The following is an 18959-nucleotide window of genomic DNA, read 5'->3' on the forward strand; positions in this document are numbered from 1 at the left end:
GGAGCAGGGCTGGCCAGGGGGAAGGGCTGCAGGAGGTTGGCGGCAGGCCCAGCCCCCTATTGGGGTGGGGGGGGGGGATCAGGGGTGGGGCTGACTGGGGGGAAGGGCCACAGGAGAGGTTGGCCGGCTTCACTCCCCGATCGGGCCAGTTTGCTGGCCACAGTGGGCATCATAGCGACTGGTTGTTCAGGTCGTTTTGGCGTTCCCGTCGCTGGCTTTTTATATATATAGATGACACTGTAGAGTGGCACAGAAAACCCTTTCCTGGCACAGAGAGCTTTATAGGGTCTTTGAACCCTAGAGAAATTATGACTGCTCTACTGAGGACAATTTTATTGAAGGTAATGATATCATCTAGGGACCTCCATTAAGCCCAAATATATTTTCTCCTTGTTTATAAAATCACATTCACTAAGATATTTACAACTCTAAAACCAGGTGCAGCCTTTATATCTTGCACAATAATTAAGTATGGGAAGCAATCTGAAAAATCCCAAAGCATGCAAGTTTTGCTGCAGCTGCAAACTTGTAAATATAGTGAGTGAATTCTTCAGAACAATTGCAGCTGATTAATGAGAAATGCCAGCACACTTCTTTCTAAAAAAGAAAATAAAAAGATGTGGAGAGCAAACAAATACCTGCCTGTGTAGACACTTCTACAGAAAATGAGACATTTAAAAAAAATACTTTTATTGATTTCAGAGAGGAAAGGCGAGGAAGAAAGAAACATCAATGATGAGAGAGGATCACTGATTGTCTGCCTCCTGCATGCCCCCTACTGGAGGTCAAGCCCGAAACTCAGGTATGTGCCCTTAATGGGAATTGAACCTGGGACCTTTCAGTCCACAGGCTGACGCCCTATCCACTGAGCCAAACCAGCTAGGGTTAAAAGAAACTTTTAAAAGAAGAAGACAGAGGCATAATTCTCTTATGCCTCGGGGAAAGGTCATAGATGCAACATAGAGCAATTTAATGGAGAAATTTCCAGAGACGGCAAAAGGAAATGAAACTAAGGAAAAGAAAGAATAAAGGAAGCAGGAATGAGAAGAGAAAGATGGTCTAAGAAGCCATGAAAGGGCCACTGTGGTCATCAAATTTGGAGAAGGCCTGGTAAGAATGGATGTGATAGAAGTAGTATCTATTGTGGTATTCATACATGCTTAGTAAATTCTCAGTAAATGTGAAGTGAAATGTTTTTAGAGGAGAAAGAAAGACTGAACTGTTACTTGCAGCCCACTGTTGTTGTTGTTTTTTAATGTACCTTTGTTGATTTCAGAGGGGAAAGGAGAGGGAGAGAGAGATAGGAACATCAATGATGAGAGAGAATCATTGATTGGCTGCCTCCTGCAGGATCAATTTGGGATCAAGCCTGCAACCCGGGTATACTATGCCCTGACTGGGAATCCGAGTTGTGACCTCCTGGTTCATAGTTCCATGCTCAACCACTGAGCCATTGAGGATGGGTGCAGCCCCGCTGTTTTCCACGGTGGCACAAAGGACCCCTGTGGGGCTCTGGGCAAGCAAAGGGGCCGGTTTGCATTTCCTCAGGCTTCTGCTCACTTGCAAAGGCCTAGGAGGCAGCCCAGGTATTTACTTTAGCAAGGTATCTTTGTAGGCAAGAACATGCTTAACCTTTTTGCCATTCCCTCTACTTCTGATAGTGTGCTTTGATACTTCCTTATAATGGCTGCCAGTGGCTGTATTCTTTTCCGTGTTTACTGGAGCTTTCAATAATTGCACTGTCAGAACTAACTAGGACCTTCGCTCTGATAGGACAGCCTCAAAGGGAAGTGCTGCCGGTGTTGAATGTTGGCCAACCCTGGCTGATCAACTTGGGAGGGGTACAACACCAGGACCCTAATTATCTCAAAATTCAGTCCCCTGGGCCAAGTAAGAACTCCTACTCAGAATGCAAGATGCACATTCAAGGAAGAGCTCATTTTTACTGAGACAAGTAACACCCACCACCTGTGTGCCACCTTCTGTAACACATGCTGTTTTTAGAAATGCATTAGGGTATGAGCTCTGGGGAATGTGTCTATCTACATCTAAGGCAATATTAGTGTTTGTGCCTGAGCAGCTAGCTGTGCAGTAAGTTTTTATTTATATTTCTGGTTTTCAAATTGTGCTGCGAGCTAAAGTGGGGAGGGATGGGGTATGAGGAAGAAGCTGGGTAAGAGACTCTGCCATTTCAAATAGAGTTTGATTGGAACAAAAGTCTCTAAGAAAAAAAAAAAAGAAAACCACTATTTTAAGTCAATCAAAACCTATGGCGAAGCACATTGTTGGCAATCAAGTAAGCAGACTTTTTTGAAAGGGAAGTTATTATCCTGGTCTGTAAATAGAGCCATTGGGTGGTGATACGGTAACAGTAATTAATGACACTAACATAAACTGGTTTTCCTTACAGTTTAAAACCTTAGTGAACAACCAAAAATCATATATTTTTTTTCCATCTGTCAAAATTCTACTCCTTTTCTTTCTCCCTTTCTTACTCATATGTGCAATCCAATGAACAAAATAAACTGATGGACAAAATAGATCCAGAGACATAGAAAAGTATGGAACAGACTGTCAAATCTCAGAGGGAAGGGGGAGATGGGTGGTAAGAGATCAAGCAAAGAACTTCTTTGCATATATACATAACCTGTGGACACAGACAATAGTATGGTGAAGGCCTGGGGTGGGGAGTGGGTGTGGGCTAGAAGGAATCAATGGGGGAAAAAGGGGACATATGTAATACTTTCAACAATAAAGATTTTAAAAAAGATTCTACTCTTTTTGATGAGATATTTCTTACCCCTAAGACCTTGCACAAAACATCTCTTTCAACAGCATATTTCAGATCCGCCAGTCGTCATTCGTTTCTTCCTTCCCAGTTCCTCTATAGCAGTGGTTCTCAACCTTCCTAATGCCGCGACCCTTTAATACAGTTCCTCATGTTGTGGTGACCCCCAACCATAAAATTATTTTCATTGCTACTTCATAACTGTAATTTTGCTACTGTTATGAATCGTAATGTAAATATCTGACATGCAGGATGTATTTTCATTGTTACAAATTGAACATAATTAAAGCATAGTGATTAATCACAAAAACAATATGTAATTATATATGTGTTTTCCGATGGTCTTAGGCGACCCCTGTGAAAGGGTCGTTCGACCCCAAAGGTTGGCGACCCACAGGTTGAGAACCACTGCTCTATAGCATTTGCTGCTACCTGTGTTATACTACAGATTGCAGTAGACCCTGCGTTAGGTTTGCTTGTGTACAAGTTTGTCTTTCCCACAGTGCTCTGAGCCTCTGGTGGGCTCTCAATTATCTTTATATTCCCGTTGCACCTGTCTAGATCTGTGGAGAAGAAATCTTAGATGCTTGTTTTCTTGTGTTGCTGAGAGGTGGGTTTGTTGTGGATTACATTGTGACCAAGCAGCGCAGACTGACATAGCTCATCCATTTACACTAGGTCACTGCTGGTTAAATTTCTCAGGCATGCATTTTTATTGCATTTGGTGCTAATTGTCTCTATGTTTTATTAGATGGTGAGTGCCAATGGGCAGTAACCATGTGGGTCTTGTTCAACGTCATATCACTACCAAAAGGCAAGTGCTTGGAATGTTATAGGAAGAGGTGCTCTTACCCAAGGGAATGTGGCTGGGTGGGTTACTATGTGACACACACATGCCCATTTGGACTGCCCCATAAACAGTTTTGCTTAGACCTAGCAGACCCTGGGTTGGACACTCCTAGTATACAGAGCTTAGGATGAACTTTGGTGCCTGTGTCTTCAGCATTAATTGAGGGAGCTCAGATCAGGTTTAGGAGCATCAGGTTAGGAATTCTCAGAGTAGAGTTGGCAGTGAAGAACAGAAATGAAGGATTAAAAAAACAACAAAAATATAAGGATGAAAAAAAACACCCAAATATAAGGATTTAAAAATCCCAAGTCTTTAACACGCACACATCAAATGCAGCCAGAAAAGTCAAGTAGTAGGAAAAATAAAAAGGCCATTGAACTTGAGAATGAGCAACTTATTTATATTTTGGAGAGTGAATTTAGTAGCGATAACGTCTGCTATTTATTACAGTCATAGCCACTGTGTCAGCTGCTTTCTTACAGCAGCTCTGCCTTCACCTAAACCCCCACCCTTTAAATGAGAAAAGTGAGCTTCCAATAATGTCTTAAAATTTGCCTACAGTGATAATTCATCTCTTCACTTCATTGAAAAAATTCATGACATAATCCCTACTCTGAAGGAATTCACACTTTTTTTTTTACTTTTGAATGAATCCTGTTAAATTTGCAAATTCTTGATTCAAGAAGAATAGAACAAAAGGAAAGGGAGAGGACTGGAGGAGGAGAGAGGAGCGATGAGACAAGGTTTTTTGGTTTTGTCCCGGTGGATTGCAGTACGATGGTGCACAGCATGAAAATGACCTCAGGAGAGATATGAAAGACAGGGGAGAGTAGATGAAGCGATGTCTTATAAACAAAGTAAAAACTGATGGAATTTAAAAACACAGGTGGAAGCTGTACCTTGGAAAAGCTGTAGGAATGTCTCTTGGAGACAGTGACAAGGATGGCTGTAAATACAGATAGATTTTGATTTTCAGGAGGAGGGCCAGAGGTTATGTCTATCAGCTTGTCTGTGAGATAAAAAGGCAGCCTGGGCATCTCGTATGTGAAGGGTCAGGACAGAACAAGATACTTGGCAGGCTTGGTCATAAGAGAGGAATAGTAAGGAAATTACCTGGAAATGGGTAGGATTTAAAGACAGCCTTGGTTCAATTACATTGTTTAGGTAGTTGTTGGTTTTTGATCCTCTTCTTCAGCTGCAACCCTATTGCATGTAGTAGGTGCTGTGAAACTGTTGACACTATTGATTAAGCAGAGGTGGTTTCTTTATGAGACTCCTTCAACCGCCTTGGTTTTTGGCATGCATGTTCAAGATGGCCATTTCTCATTATCTCTTGTTTTAGTCCTTACTTTCATTGTCTGAAAAATGCAGCCTTTTTTTAAAAAAAAGTCTCTCCGGACCCAAACACTTTAGGAACAAATTCTTCAGAGCAGCTTTCAACTGCTCCTCTGCATGATTACAACTTTTTCAAAAGTCGGTCAAATAAATTCAATTCACACCTATTATAGTTGCCAATTGCATACTCACTGATCGACTGGTGTGTCAGACAAGACTATTGTCAGGTAGCTGCATATTTAGCTAGAGCCAATTCTTCTTCCTTTCAATATTCTTTGCTCATTACACCACTATTTGCTTGATATTCTAATGTACTACTGCATTTTTAATTTTTACTTTTTTCTCATTTAAAACAACATTTATTTGCTCTTGGTTTTGCACTGTGGACAGGATTTGGCAGAGGCAGCTCATATCTGGGGCCTGCGACATCGCCTAGGTGGCTCAACCTGGGCAGGTGGATCCACTTTGGAATATGCTGACTCATGGGGCTGGGCCATCACCCTCCTCCACGAGGCTACTGGGGCTTCCTATCAATATGGGGGCTGAGTTCCAGGAAGGAGGAGAGGCTTGGGCCTGGTAGAGCCATGCCTCCACCGCGTCCTATTGGCCGAAGCGTGTATTAATGCATTTTTATCTATGGTTTACCAAGACTCTGGTTTCTTTGTTCTTTACTTTCAAAATGAAGTTTTAGCAATTAATATTGTTATTTAATGCAATAAAGTTACTTTTAAAGTATTATTTTTAATTGTTACAGAGTGTTTCATTATAAGGATGATCATAGTTTGTTTCTTACTGTTTGGTTTTTCAGTTATTTCTAATTTTTCCTGTTATAAACATCTTTGTATATACATTTTAGGATATTCATTCAATCTAGTAGGTTCAATATTTTTTCAGTTGACTTTTGGACAGTTCTGTTTCTCTTTTATGGACAGTAATGGAAATATATATAATAAAAGGCTAACATGCAAATTGTTCCCTCAGGAGTTGGACCAACCAGGAGTTTGATTGCCCACTATGATGTGTGCTAACCACCAGGGGGTGGCACAGAACAAAGGAAGGTCCCAGCTAGCAGCTGGCAGCCAGGGGAAGGAAGACCCCGATCGGCCCTGATTGCCAGCCAGGCCTAGGGACCCTACACATGCATGAATTTTGTGCACTGGGCCTCTAGTGTGTATATATATATATCTACACATATCTATATCTATCTATCTATCTATCTATCTATCTATCTATCTACATATATCTACACATATCTACTTAGCCTACTTCCTTATCAATTATAATTTCTCTCTCCCCCTCTCTCCCTCTTCCCTCTGTCTCTTCCTCCCCCCTCTCTCTTTCAAATTTGGAATAAAACTTAGGAAATATTTCCCATCTCAGGTGATATTGATATATTCTTTTTGCAATTGTATTTTTTTTTGCAGTTATATCTTTACTAGAGGCCTGCTGCACGAAATTCATGCACTTGGTGGGGGGGGGGGTCGGGGTCCCTCAGCCCTGCCTGTGCCCTCTTGCAGTCTGGGAGCCTTGGGGGATGTCTGACTGATGGCTTAGTCAGGCATCCTTAGAGCTGCTGAGGTAGGAGAGGCTCTCACCACCACCGCTGTGCTCGCCAGCTATGAGCCTGATTTCTGGCTGAGTAATGCTCCCCCTGAGGGAGCGCACTGACTACCAGGGGGCAGATCCTGCATTGAGTGTCTGGCCCCTGGTGGTCAGGGCATGTCATAGAGACTGGTTATTCTGCTGTTCTGTCGATTTGCATATTAGCCTTTTATTACATAGGATATGCTCTGATTTGGGGGCGGGGGGTAAGAGATAAAAGATGTCTCTAGTGGTGAGCTGGTTATCCTAAGACTATCTATTTTCTGTTGATTTAAAATTATCATAAACTAAATTTATTTATCTAATATGTACAGATTCTATTTCTGGACTTGTTAATATATTCTTGTGCTGGCAGTGTACCTTTATAATAGTCTGGGAAGGCAAAATTCTGTCAATACTTTTACTTGAAAACAAAATACTTGGTTATTCTAATATTTTTATTCTTTCTATAAACGTTATAATCATTTTGTTAAGTTTTATAAAACATCTTTGTGGCTTTGTTTGGAGTTATATTATGTTTCCAGATCACTTAGGGGCAAATTGCATTCCTTACCAAAATAAGTTTTCTAAGTCAGGGATATGGTATGGTTTTCTTTTTAAAATATTTCCCCTTAAATATACATTTTATATGTTTTCAGATTACAATAACAATACCCACTCATTGTAGAGAACATGTGAAAATATAGACAAAGGGCCATTTCTTTTCTTACTAATTTTTTAATCTCAGGTAGAGAGTAGTCTAATTACACTCCTTCTTCAGCTAATTGTACCATCATTGATCCCTGAAATGCTCCTTGCAAAGTCAGGAAAGGTTACCTGCTGTAACAAATACCACAAAATATCAGTAGCTCAACATAATATAAATTTATGTTTTGTTCATGTCTTTGGTTCATCCAGGGTGGGGTGAGGACTCTGTTTTATCCATTCGTTTTAAGACTGAGGCTCCCTCCATGGTGTGACCCCCTCCCCGACCCACACCCTTACAGGCTATGTTAGATGTTCCCAGAATAGTCTGCACAGATCTCTACTTTTGCTTTTACCACCAAATACTAGAATAATTAGTGTTCCTGGACTCATTTCCCTACTTGTCTGTATTCTTTCAGGAAAAAAAAGTGTTTTATTAATATTTATAACCCCGATAACATGCATATCAAATGCTTGTAATTTTTTAAAAATCGTTAAAACCACAATGTAAAAAATATAAATGCTTACACAAAGGACTGAAAAGAAGCACATTAAAATGGTGAGCTTCAAATATTTTTACATTTAGCAAGTGTTACTATTATAGTCAGAAAAAAAGGGAAACGCTAATAAATTTCTCTAAAAAAAGAAACAAGTACATTCTTTTAAAAAAATTTCATTTCTTTGTTCCAATAGTTTTCTTTATCTGTTCCTATTTGTTATCCATAGTAGTTTGTACATATATAGTCAGAGCCCATGTTATGGGTTCCTTTTAACATTTTATAAAGGAAGGCTTTTAAAAACCAGTAGGACAACAACAACAAAAAATTATTTTAAGAAAAAACAGTTACATAAAGCATTTTTTTTGGAAAAATCAGGCACTTAGACACATCATTTTTTTGAAATAGTGCTTGTGTTCACTGACATTTTTTCCTTTTATTAATGTTTAAATAAATTACTTGTATTTTTTAATTCTCTTTGCGATCTGAAACATCTCTTTGTTTTAATAATGGTTCTAGACAAACATTCTTGACACTTTTCAGAAATAAAATAAAAGAAACATATCCCAGAAATCTATATAATTTAAATTTATTTCTGACTTGACAGATCTCAGCTCTATTAATTTTAAGGTTTCAATCACATTGTCTTGAGACCATGCCTGTGATATGGCTTTCTCCTCCTATCTTCCCGTCTTACCCCCACAATGCCCTGCTCTCTTCCTAAACTTAGGGAGAATGAAGAACTCAGACTTCTGTTAAAATGACCACAGTGTACTTTATTTAATGATTTTGGTACCTTGTGTTGCAATAAAATAAAAAAAATCTACAAAATCCAAATATATAAAATTTCAAGTTTTTTTCTTCTTTTTTAAAAGTTTTACAAGAAAAATCATGTAACCAAGGAAACTTGTTCATCATGAAGCACTACTTTCCACTTCATTTCATCACGAATTGCAACTTACTTAACAGACCAAAAGAACGATGGTACTGCAGAACATCAAATACTCCACACACTGTGCTTTCAACTAGAGCACATGGGACCGCGGCCCCGGGGCAGCGGCCTCCGGCCAATGAAGACACTCTTATAATCTGAATGCTAAAGGGATGCTTGGATACATGGAGTTTAAATATATATATTTACAGGAAGGAAAAAAAAATTAGTAACTAGTTTAAGTCTTCATTTGGAATAAAAGGCCAAATACATTTGTACAATGTTCACAAAGTAAAAGCACAAGAGCTGCCAAGGTTGTCATTCGGGTCCAGGCACTGTGCTTGTAGTGGGGGGAATGTCACACGGTTCCTAAGCACACACACACACACACACACACACACACACACACACACACGCGCGCGCGCGCGCGCGGTCTCTCGGACCTGATTTCTGTAATGGTCCCGGGGAAGAGAGGAGCACAGGAATGGCAATCAGAATGTCATGCAGAGAGCTGACAACAGGGCACTGAGAAACGATCGGTCCATTCTCTTAGGTCTGCGGTTCATCTGCCACCTGTTACAGTTTCTTTTTCAGAGATAGGTTTCAAATGAAAAAAGAAAAATTGAACAGGGAAAGGAGCACAATATGTTTAAGGCAAATTAAGCAAATATAGAGCAGCTTTTCTTGGTGTGGAGTGGAAATGAGGATTTTTTTTTACCCCAAATCCAACGGAAACAAACAGACAAAATGAAGGGCACCTCCTGAGGTTGAGTTGCTTAGGTCATACATACATTTTTGAAAATTGCTTTGCACCGAGTATCCTTTTGGAACTTTAAATGAAAAACTTGTTGGTTACAAAGTGCATGATTTCATGTTTCGAAATTAAACAACACGAGCTGAGGTAGTTAGATGTGAAACTTATTTACTTAAAATAACTGGAGAATGAAGGACAAACGTCAGTAGCAAAAATCCTTGTCATTTGAAAGCAGGTTTATACGGTGCCGTGGTATAAATGCTTCTATTTTCCTATCAGATGTTATTAATTAAACCAGAACATTAGTGATAGCGATATTTGTTTCCAATTTGCTTGGTCAGTACAAAGGAAGTCTGGATCCCCAGTGATTTTGTTTGCAGCTCATGTTTTCACCATTTCTGCATTGGAGCTATAACAAAGTGGCATTAGGTATCATTCCTAGAAATTTCTGATCTAAACTGCAAGAAGAATTTAATAAAAATCGAGAACAGTATCCATAGGAAGGACAATTTTTGCTCTTGCTTTTACAATAGTTTTGTCTTAGCCCTAAATTCAATATACTATTTGGTTTCAAAGTGGGAGGGATGCTGGCTCATTGGTTACCCTCCTTGTTCTGAGAAAGGGAAAAACCCAATTTGCATATTCATCATCATCTCATCTGGGAACTGAAAAGAATAGCAGAAACAATTTGGCAGCGGCAAAGTTCTCCACCCAAGGGGCCCTCTCTTCTGCTTGCCGCCTTTACTAAAGTGAGGAGTCAGATGAGAGCGTCCATGAGCAATCGACAAAAAGCTTCGTCTTTCAGCTATCTCCTACTCTCTAGACAGGAAAGGAGTGTTATGACAGCAATATGGATATAAAGAAGATGGAAAACATTCTTTTTTGAGCAAATGAGACTTTTCCATGTGTTTTTACCACTTGTTTAGGGATAGAATGTTAACTGGAAGTAGCCATGAAAGTTGATAGCAACATCTAAAAAAGCATCCCACGTGATGATTTACATAATGGCTGGTCCATAGCAGTATAATCACATTTATCTTTGCTAAAAAATCGTTTTCAAGAGTCTCTTGTTTTCAGGCAAGACTCTGGAAATTTTCATGTGGGCTAGAAAGCCTTAAAAGGAATAAAATGTATGGGGCATTCAAATGTCCTTTCCCCCAGTAATTAGATGTATAGCTTATATCTAATAACATGTTGTTTCCCCCTGTTTTTTCCTCTAGAATTTAGATTCTACCATTTCAAAGAATTGTCCAGCTCTCACACTGTTAGATTCTGTTTTGCCCCCTTATGGAAAAATCTCCCAATGACACATTCTCCCCACTGCCCTTCTCTCACCCGAGCCAGTCCGCCTGAAAAGCTGCCACACCTGTTCTTATTTCCAGGCCCTCACGTCTAGTCAATTTCAGTTTTCTTGTGTAAAAACAAAGGAAAGCCATGGATATTTCCCTTTGTAGCAAAGGATATTCGGCTGCACTTTTGGTTGAAAAAGTGTTGATGATGGTACCTGGGGGGAAAAGAAACCCACATTATTTCAACTCACTTCTATACTCATTTTTGGAGTCTAGAAAAAAGAATATTTATCTAAGTCTGGTGTAGTGACACAAATTTTTGTTAGTGGATCAGATAATTGCTTGGGTTAAATTCATGCTTCAGAAAGCTTAATACCATGCATGGGAAATGTGTGAGCAATCTGAAACGTTAAGCCTTTGACCTGCCACTGGCAACTGAATCTTGGAATCAGAAGATTGTTGAACGTGGATGTGATGTCAGCTCCAGGTGCAACGTGATTTTTTAACCCTCTTATTGAGATAAACTTTCTGAAACCTTATTTTGTATTTCCAAGAGCCTGCAAATTTGTTTTGCAAAGGAATGTAATTATTAAGTAAGGGCACAATGACAATATTTATGCACAACTTTGCTCCACGAAGTCACAGCATTAAAACATTATCTGTGTTGTTAGTATAGTCCCTGGGTGTGTTTTTACTTTAGCATATCGCCTCCATGACTCGATATGGACAGATCATGTTGTTTAGCACACACTTAGGTAAAAAGAAAACATGGGACTTTGGGAGGAGGTTGTCTAGGATGGTGTCTGTGGAGGTTTTCCCACCCTTTGTCCTTTAATGTTATTCCCATCTATGTCCATGCAAGTACATGTGTGTATCAATGTGTAGCTGAAGCCCTGTGTAAACACTTCTCTGAAATATTGAAAATATTTATAATCTGGAAAATGCATCAACTCAGGAGTTCCAGGCAGAAATAAGGCTTTACACTCTTAAAGGGCTGTAAAGGGAGAGATGTGTCACCTTAGGGATGAAAGAGAATCTCACTGTAAACAACGCACAAATCTAATTCGAATAATATCTATTAAAATTTTCCCCTCCTGACAGCGGGTTCCAGACCACCACGTGGCAATCATTAGTATTGAACCAGAGTATCACGCATGCATCCTGGAAACGGTAGCGTGGGATCAGGCATGCAGACTCCTTAGGCCTCAGAAGGAGCCCAGTTTTCTGGACACGTTTAATGAAATGTTTTGTAAAATTCAGTTTGGCTCAGAGGAAGATTGTCGTTCTCTACGAAGCTTCTCTGTATGAAAGGAGTTAATTTTCTCGTTAAAAAGCTGATAATTGAAAAGACTTGTACATAGACCTTTGAAGGAAAAATTCCCGCGTTCACTAAGTGATGAAGAATGATGGTATTCTTTGCTTGGCGAGTTATTGCTGTTGTGCTCCTAAGCTGCCTGCACCTCCTCCAATACAGCCTGTTCCCGGGCGTGCACAGTTCTCCTTTGTGCTAATACTAGTTATCAAGGGTCAAAGCACTTTGAGAACTCTAAGTATTCTTCACAACACCCTTATGAGGTAGGTAGATAAATATTCTCTCTTTTTACGCATGAAAAAATGGAAAAATGAGGTGGGATGTGAGTTTCTGAGGCTAAAATGACCAACCAAGGATGAGGACACGAGTGCTCAGACCCCCAGATCCTGTGCTTCCATCACCAGACCAAGCCCCTCCATGCCCTGCCCTCCAGAAAGGAACCTATTCCAGAGTGTAAAAGGATACCATGTCATAGAATATATTTAAGCATATTTAAAACAGCCATTACATGCCCTGGCTGATGTGGCTCAGTTGGTTGGAGTGTTGTTCCCTTCACTGGAGGGTTGTGGGTTCGATTCCCGGTCAGAGCACATCCCCAGGTTGCAGGTTCAATCCCCAGTCTGGGTGTGTGAGGGAGGCAACTGATGGATGTTTCACTCTCACATTGATGTTTTGTTTTTTTTTCTCTCTCTCTCTCTCCTTTCCTCTCTCTTTCAAATAAAAAAAAGTAAAATAAAACAGTAATTATATTCAACACAGGGACTTTCAGTTTTCTATTAAACCATAAATTCCATTCAATTATCACATAAGAGATAACTGGGAAAAAAAAGTCTCAGGTTTTTGTAGTTGCCAACTAATCGTCTCTCTGTTGCCAATTCACCTAAACATTGAACTAAACATCCTGTCAATAACACGAAGGCATAAATGATTTGGAAAAGGATGCAGTGAAGTAAAGATCCCAAGGAAAAGGCAAAGCAAAGTTGGGTAGCAGCTTTGTCATCCTGGAGGCTTTGAAGGGTGTGTGACTAGCAAACAGACCTGCCCCCAAAGGAGAATTTACAAAACACAGTTTGCACAGAGCCATGACACCAGTAGCTGGAGCCCTTTGGTACACAAAGGGGAGTGGCCACTTGATTTCCGGGAAAATTCTGCATCTGATGGCAGGAGGGACTCAGTGAGGAAGGGAACTGCCTACCCCATGAAGTCGTTCTAAGTTGGCACTAAATGTAGGATTTGACACAACCAAAACACTTTCTAAGAACCTACAAACATTTTGATTTTCTCTGGCAATCCCCTCATGATCTTTGCATAGCTGAGTCCCTCCCAGTGGTCCGTGTGCCTGCTTGTTGTCAATGCCTTGGGGAAAGTTTTACAACATAAGCACACTTCAAAGAAAATTGGGCTGAATTGCTTGCCTGTTTCTCTGCCCAGCTTCAGAACAGTAAGTAAGGTAAGCACACAATTTGAGGAAATACACATGCTCACCAATCCAGAGCCAAATCTGAGGAAACAAGGAAGAAATGTCCACAAAGAATCATAAATATAAGAGTTGTCTGAATAGCTCAAGCATCCTTTCTGGAAAATCAATTTCTCTTTGATATCATTTTTTTTTTCTTTTAATGGTGACTGTAAAGAAAACACCAATATTCTAATATGCAATAACCAGTTGGTCTTTGGTAATCAGAATGACATTGACCAACCAAGCCACAAGAAAAAAAAAGTATTTTTTTTTAATTTGGGGAAAAAAAAGATTTTACTTCTATCGATACTATAAAATTCACCCTGAAGTAACTGCATCAAGCAGTTTAAACTATTCTATGCCTAAAGATATAAGAAATACTTAAAATTAAAACTCCCATTTGAAGAATAAAAAGTTAACAAATTTGTATTCCCTTGAACAATTCTGTCAAACATTGTGAATGATTAACCTTATGTGAAGAGCAGAGGGGTAACTATAAAATAATGAAAGATGGAAAAGGGCTGAATGAAAAGGTTCCTTGCCAGGAAGGGCCGAATGTCGGAAGCAGCCCTGTGGTGCAATCACGTGTGAATACAGCCTCTCAAACCTCTTTCATTCATGTGTTTGTTGAAAGTAAATAAAAATCAAATAGCATTTCTCTGCATTATTTACTTCTCTTTGCACAACAAAGAGTTTTTATTTAGCAGCAGAATATCACCAGCAGTAGATTACTGCACAAGAAAGTTAAACTCCATTGCCTACAACACCTGAGCATTTTCTGTCTCTCTAGGCAACACCAGACAACCAGATGAAAAACTGTGATTCAAACACCTAGATTTTCCCAAATATCCAGATGTTTGACATCACAAAGACCAAATTTACTCCTTGAGTGACCTAATGCTTCACTTCCATTGGGAGATTTGCATTCATGGGGACAGTCTTTGTTTTTTAATAACAACATAGTGTCCACTTCAGTTTAGTGAAGATGGCTTAGCAACCATCTGGAAAATTCAGATGTTAAAAGCCCCCAGTGACAAGATACTTAATCGTGAGGAACAACCAGAGCTTTAGGGCTATCAATGGTCTAGTAATTTTGTCTACATTGAAAACTTGTTTTTTTCCCCCTTCCATTATTCTAAAAATCATTCTCACAAGAATTATTTTTCCAATGTGGGGATCGATGCACAGACTAGCTGATGGCAGAATCAAGACCCAAAATACGTTTAGACGAGTCAGTTAATATGTGCAAGCCAGGTTTAGTGAATGTGAACACAGAGGTCCGTGTGATGTCATGAACTATTGACAATGGGATAATGAGCCAGGCCATGGTGACCCTGAATCTCACGGTGGTTAAAATGAGGGATAATTCAATGGATCATGTCTTGCAAGCAAAAGTACTTACAAGACCTTAACCGATCGCATCTTATAACCCACCAGAAGCTGTTGGCAGCTGCAGTGTCCAAGGAGAATTGTCATGGGGGACAGTTTCCTTAAGGACAGAGTTAGGCTCAGACAGGCAACCATGGCATCCCCTCTCTCTTCCCACTGCAGTCATGCTTTGGCCTTTCATAAACAGACACATCTGTTGTCATGGTTATTAAATGGCAGTGCCACCTTGAACCTCTGCTCTAGAAGAAGGCAAGTATTCCTGACCACCCACTGAAGGGTTTCCTCTTCAATCTCCACACCCCGACCTCTACATGAATAGAAACCTTCAGTCCTAACACTACTCAGAGGCACGCTTACTCATAAGCCTTATGGAAGGGAACGGTTTATTGCTCCTGTGTCTCCACAGTCAACCAACTCATGGTAGATTAGAGTACCTTTTGTGCCTATTTTGGCTTTGGAGTTCAGGAAATTAACCATTTTCTTCCACGTGTTGGTTTCCATTGCCTTGACACTGCAAATTAGTCACATGGTGGCAGGCCACTTTTATTACCATTAAATTTCACTTCTGAAAATGACTTGCCAAGGGAGGAGACGCAGCATGACACTGGCGCCTAAAACGGGGACTATCGCTCAGGAGAAACATCTTTGAAACACAAGGAAAATGACCCCTGCTTCTTTTTCTTATTTTTTTTTTCCCGTTTAGATTGCTTGTTGGATAAATCGGATGACTTTTACTCATTCATTTATGGTTAACTCCTAAAATTCTTATATGAAGGCATTTAGACAGAAAACATAACACCTTATAGATGCCTGACTTGGTTGCAAACTCTGAAACTATAACGTGAACTCGATTCATTCTTACCCTGCAGCTCAAAGCGTTCTTTCAAAACAGAGAAGCAAGTGGAAAAGAAGCACGGTTTTAAATTAGGAGACGATCCGTTTACGTATACGGGAACTGAGAATGTGAGATCGGGGATTTTAGAGTCACAACCAAGGTTTTGCCAGGGTCTAAGCAACAGGAGAGCCAGTTCCACATACAAACGCATCTCCGTTTGAAACTGGCAGTGTCACCACCTAGCAAGGCAGGAATCAAATTATTCAATAGCTACAGCCATGCAGATTTTACCTCTGAAATTGAATTATAAATTTGATTTGTATAAATTTGTTATTACAATGCTGACAACGGCACTTCCAAGAAATGAAGTAAGGACAGCAGCTATACCCAGACAGATCAATCATGAAACAGGTGACAATATCATTTTTTTTTCATTTTCAAACATAAGTAGATTTGTATTCATTGAAAGTGAGTCCCTATGACCCAGTACCAATTTTCTGAGTTATGCAAGGCCCCAGGAATCCATTGAATCTTTTTTTTCCTTTTTCTTTTTTTTCAAAGCAGTGCTTACTGGCAAAAGCAAATGAAGTGGGTGAATATTCATAGCATGAATGATGAGGAAGCAGTAGCAGGAATTCCCAAGTGCTCTATTTCACCGGGGTCTTTCTCTTTGGCCGGCCGGGCACGTCACCACACAGCACAGAGCGCAGGGCTCCTTCCCACTAACTGATTAATTTTCCCTTGCAGTGGCTTGGCTACCATATTACAAGTCAAGAATGTGCAAGATTCAAGGGTCTGTTGAATGAACGAACGCAAATCACCTTCAGTAAAGCTTGACAAGTTCCCGGACGGTTCTGTAAAAAAAAGAAGGGAATCGATGGCATCAGCAATATGCAGCTTGTGACATGGAGGCTTGCTGTCTGCGTGTGGCTGGCTTGCCCCCTTCCCCTTTCTCGGGGCAGGAGAGGTTTCTTTCTTTTCACACAACACCAAGCTTCTGATTCAGACCAAGGGAAATGTTGCACCCCCGGGCTTTCGCAACATACGCCGGAGATCTGTTTCCCTTTCTACGTACAATACGTTAGAAGGGTTAATAAAAGAAGTCAACTATTTTAGTTCTTTGAAAGAAGGAGATAAAATGACAATTCTCTGACTAGCTGACAGACCTCCTTTGCTTACAGGACACGTGCGATTGCTCCCAACTTAAACAGAATAAGAACTTCCAGAGGGCTATCAGTGGTCGGCAAACTCATTAGTCAACAGAGCCAAATATCAACAGTACAATGATTGAAATTTCTTTTGAGAGTCAAATTTTTTAAACTTAAACTATATAGGTAGGTACATTGTTATTAACTTAATTAGGGTACTCCTATGGCTTAGGAAGAGCCACACTCAAGGGGCCAAAGAGCCGCATGTGGCTCACGAGCCACAGTTTGCCGACCACTGGAAGCCACAGGTCAAAGGTCAGTTGCTCAGTTAATGCAACAGTACCTAACACACCCAAACACAAGAGCTCATCGTCCAGAATCACAATGGGTTGAAATGCCTGTGTTGATTAAGACTCGTTCTACTGGTTTGTAATCACATAGGAATCTCTTAAAATAATAGAAACCCGAACTATATTTTCTTCATACTTGGGAGTTGTTTTTAGAACTTACTGATAATGAATTAACTTGAAATAATTGTGTTGATTTGATACCAGAATGCCACCAGAACAGTTAGATTAAATTAGCTTAAACTCAACATCTCCATTTGTTAATATTTGTAGCATTTAATGAAATAAGAATTTGATTATTTCCATTTTAATGCAAATCAAGCAATAGAGAGAGAAGGGGGCTACCAGCTTAATTTTGTAGATGAGTGTATAATAAAAACACGAAGCCTTACATTTTCCGAAATTCTAATAACAGAGTAGGTGACAGGCTGCAATAATAACACAAGAGAAAATTGTGTTGGTACTGTTCTGGTAATACTTGCTTATCAAGTTGATTAATTAGTTTTGATGTTAATCTCTTTTGTTAAACATCTTTGCTCTGCAGACATTGCATCAGTAACTATGCTTTTCTTGTTTAGTGCAATGGCTAAAACGGGGGTGGGGGAGGTGTTATGAGTCACAGTCAGGGTAATGGGGGCATAAACCTAGAAATCATGCCTTGGACCTCACACCATTATTCCATCAACTACTTTATTGATGTCTAATGGGACCCACCAAGGAATTCTTCTAATTATTTGGAATCTGTAAAAATTAATATATATTTTTTCTTTCCTTCCTGAACTGAACTGTGAGAAAATCTAAGGAAATAATAACTAAAGAAAAATTTGATTTAGCCAGTGTTTCTGACACATTATGTCAGTATATTATTTGTCAGTAAAATATTTTAGCAAAACGATTAGACATTTCAGGGACATTAACCCATCCCTTATTTAGCAGAACATAGGCCACAGAGGTTGACTGAAGTTTTTCATATTCCTGGGCTAGATCACTGGGTACAAGACAACAAAAGTCTGAGTTTTTCCTTGCAGCATCTAGAGAAAGAACTCCAAATAGATGGTGAAACAATGTGATACCTTAAATCATCGGTCCTCAACCTGTGGGTCGTGACCCCTTTGGTGGTCGAACGACCCTTTCACAGGGGTCGCCTAAGACCATCCTGCATATCAGATATTTACATTACGATTCATAACAGTAGCAACATTACAGTTATGAAGTAGCAACGGAAATAATTTTATGGTTGGGTCACAACATGAGGAACTGTATTTAAAGGGCCGGAAGGTTGAGAACCGCTGCCTTAAATACTCCAGGGAGTTTCTGAACTCCTCATTTCTGTGGGCAAATGGCTGTTCGCCACTTCTCCTGCTCGGCTTTCTGCTGTGAGAGCAGGTTGTGTGCGAGCTCGCCTAATTGCTACAATTGGCAAAATTAAATGGCTCATCGTGTTTTTATACAATTCCACCCACATTCCACAGAGTTTTGCTTTTGACTGAGTAATTATACTGTGGAGGCTGTTGACACAGACACATATTGACACAGCATCTGGATAAGACCTCTGTCCATGGACAGTCTGCCGTGGACAGTCCTGAGTGAGGGAGGAGGTGCAGCACGACTGTCATTCCACAGCCTGATCCAGGTAAGGGCCAGAGATTTGGAAATGGGCGTGGGTGGTAGAGGGAGGTGGCCCGTCCTTAGCCATTTTGAAATGCTCCAGCTTCGGGGCGGGGGGGGGGGGGGTTATG

General features: G+C 40.1%; 1 protein-coding gene across 1 annotated transcript in view; it reads right to left on the reverse strand.

Annotated features, from left to right (window-relative positions):
- Positions 1–12731: 12731 nt before the first annotated feature.
- XKR4 (XK, Kell blood group complex subunit-related family, member 4) overlaps positions 12732–18959 on the reverse strand; it is an 11903-nt gene continuing 5675 nt past the window's right edge. The window contains exon 2 of the mRNA XM_005871673.2: positions 12732–16579. The gene's annotated coding sequence lies outside the window, so the exon portion shown is untranslated. The remainder of the gene's footprint in view (positions 16580–18959) is intronic.

Source organism: Myotis brandtii, unplaced genomic scaffold, assembly GCF_000412655.1.
Source record: "Myotis brandtii unplaced genomic scaffold, ASM41265v1 scaffold351, whole genome shotgun sequence".
NCBI lineage: Eukaryota > Metazoa > Chordata > Mammalia > Chiroptera > Vespertilionidae > Myotis > Myotis brandtii.